The sequence below is a fragment of the Equus przewalskii genome, chromosome 29, assembly GCF_037783145.1.
Source record: "Equus przewalskii isolate Varuska chromosome 29, EquPr2, whole genome shotgun sequence".
NCBI lineage: Eukaryota > Metazoa > Chordata > Mammalia > Perissodactyla > Equidae > Equus > Equus przewalskii.
Window position 1 is genome coordinate 44,626,650 of NC_091859.1, and position 2,949 is coordinate 44,629,598.

Genomic DNA, 2,949 nt, shown 5'->3' on the forward strand with positions numbered 1-2,949 from the left:
GAGCAGGGAAGACGACGTGCACATATCCTGGAGACGAGGAGTGAGGCATGGAGACTGCCTGCCCAGACTGGGAGTGGGGGCCTTGGTGACCCACCCTCATGAGCCAGCCCTCCTCTTCAGGCGACTCCCCATTTCTGGTGCACTCTGTGGCCACCTGAGCGGTCCCCGATGTAGGACACCCCTTCTGTGGGCCAGATCTCAGCAGCCCAGTGACTGTCAGCTTGGTGCGTAGTGAGACCCAAGGATTTCCTCAAGGGTTGCGTAGTTACCACCCCTTGTTTTCTAGGCTTGGAGCGAAGGTAGTGATGTGATTCTCTAATGAACTTATTTTGGTTCAAAATTTAACATCCTATCAGTTCTGGCTAGTAATCAAAACCAGCCAATCAACAACAACAAATTGTCACTTGGTGGTAGGTGTTGGGATCCAGAACTGAGCTTTCTGTTTCCTAGCAACAGAATTCCGCACTCTGCTCATCTCCCATCTTCAATATCCATCGTGGTCTCTCCCAGGGCCCTGGGAGCCAGCAGCATCTGCCCTTGCCTGTGGACTGCATCCCGCCTGTGTCTTTGTAATGAGGTCAGTGTTGTGGCTCCTTGATAGGAGGCCCCAATCTTAGCTTTTATCCCACCTCCTTAGCCTTTTCCATCTTCACTGGGTTTCAGACTCCTCACCACCCTGGATTCCAAGTCATAAGTGCCCAGGGTTCTATTTTCTTCCCTCTTCCTTATAGGAGTTTTCGGTACACAATAGGAACTAGTCAACACACCAACATCCTGAAGTTTTCCCGCCTGACGGGGATTCTTTGCTCGATCAGTCTTTAGTCATGCTCCCGAACCTTCTTCTAGGCCCGTCTGTGCACTTCCTTGTAAGATCCAGTTTTAACAAGAACTGTGGTAAGTCACCTTATCCAGATTCCTGCTCCCCACGTCTGATTGCCCTCATATCTGATCAGGTTCCGCACTCTCACCCTCCCCAAGCTGACGTCTGACCACCTGGGCCTGCACAAAGATCCTGTGCAGTCATTTTAGCCAGAACCTCCTCCCTACCCTTGGTGTTGATGTTTCCTCTTAGTAATTTTCCATCCACTGACCCCCACCTGCTCCTTGGCTGTAAGTGTCTACTTGCTCGCGCTGTATTCAGAGTTGAGCCAAATCTCTCCTCCACTGTGAAATCCCATCGCAGCGGTCCCTGTACCATCACAATGGTCCTGAGGACAGTCTGCCTCACCACCTTTAATAAGTGCCCTTGAATTTTTCATTAACATGTCAAACACCTGACGTTGCAGCCACGGAAGTCTCAGGGTCTGAGTTCCAGGATAAAGCAGGCCCTTTAACTCACCCGTGCTTGAAGCACTCTCCCCAGCCATCCCCGTCCCCATCGTCCTCCATCCTTTGGCATGACAGCTCCAATTTATCCTCCCAAATTCAACATAGACTACATCTCTCCTCGAAAAGTGTTTGTCAGACAAAGAAAATTACAGAAAACCAAATTATTGGGTGGGCAACCAACATTTTAAGAAATGAATTAGGATAGAAGAGAAATATCAGAGAGTATTGAGAAGGTAAGTATTGCTTTGTGACCCTTTCATTTCAATTGTGTGTGTGTTTGTCCTAACAACGGTACCAAGAATGTCTGAAAGTCATTCTCCTGGAAGCTTCCTGGCTCATTCTCACTGCTCCCCACAACCTGCTTTGGGATGGGTGTTCCCCCGGCTCCTTAGCCCTCCCACCGCGGCCACACCGGACTGTACCTGCTGGGGTCCTCATCTGTTCCCCAAACTGACCGCCAGTTTCCAGGGGGCAGAAATGTATGTCTCGTCTGCTTCTCTTCCTCCAGCACCTGCACCTACGTGCTCAGGAAACAGACGTTGAATGAAGGAATGTCCAGAACACAACAGAAGTTCAGAATGGACAGGATGAGATGGAATGTGTAACACTTTAAAAGTTACCACCTTTTTAACAGGATTAAAGGCTTAAGTCTAAGGAATGACAACGTAGAGATTTGGGCATCGCTGGGTGGCTCCGCAGACTCTGATGGAGGGGACCCCTCCCTGGGCGGGGACAGATGCCAGCCCCGCACAGAGACCAGGGGTTCTGCCGCTCGCCCCCCAGGGTCTCAGGGCAGGTTCTGAGCACTTCCCTGCTGGCAAAGGGAGATGGAAACTGCAGTTTGGGAAGATAGCAGAAAGGGAAGGCAGAGTGTTTTAATTAAACAGGAATAGAAAATGTGCGAAAAATATCTCCTCGACACAATCTCATGAGAGCAGGAGTGCTGCCCAAGCCCCTGGCAAAGGCGCCCCACGGAGCCAACCGCTGGACCAGCTCAGACGGCTGGCCTAGAGACTTCTCTGCCTTGGTTTCCCCTGCAGGAGCTTGTATGTGTGTGTACACGTGTGGTGTGTGTGGTGTATGATGTGCATGTATGTGGTGTATGTGTGAATGAGAGAATTTGGGTGTGTGGTGTGTATGTGTGTGCACACAAATGTGTGTGGTGTGTGTATATATGTGTGTGGTGTGTGTTGTGTATGGTGTGCATGTACACACCTGTGTGTGGTATATATGTATGGTGTGTGCGGTATGCACATGTATATGGTGTGTGCATGCACACAAATGTGTGTGGTGTGTGTATGCTGTGCGTGGCATGTGTGTGTATGTGTGCTGTGTACATGTGCATGGTGTGTATGAATGGCATGCGTGGTGTGTATGTGTGCTGTGTGTGGTGTGTATGTGTGTGCACGTGCATGCAGGCCCGGTGGAGAGCTGTCCCTTCATGCCCTCAGCAGGTCCTGAGCAGCCCTCCCGGCAGGCTCCAGGGTCCCCTGAGCAGCCTTGCCCGTCAGGGCACAAGGTGCAGGAACTACATGGTGACCATCTTTACTTTTCTTTGCTGTTCAGTCCAGTTCTCAGGACCTCGAGTGGCTCCGTGGGAAGGGTCCCCAGCACCCACGA

General features: G+C 51.1%; 1 long non-coding RNA gene across 1 annotated transcript; it reads left to right on the plus strand.

The window, feature by feature from the left end:
• Positions 1 to 450: 450 nt before the first annotated feature.
• On the plus strand, positions 451 to 1,987 carry LOC103541650 (uncharacterized). The gene is made up of 3 exons (XR_542512.2): positions 451 to 577; positions 732 to 894; positions 1,838 to 1,987. It is a non-coding gene; the product is annotated as an uncharacterized lncRNA (long non-coding RNA).
• Positions 1,988 to 2,949: the final 962 nt, after the last annotated feature.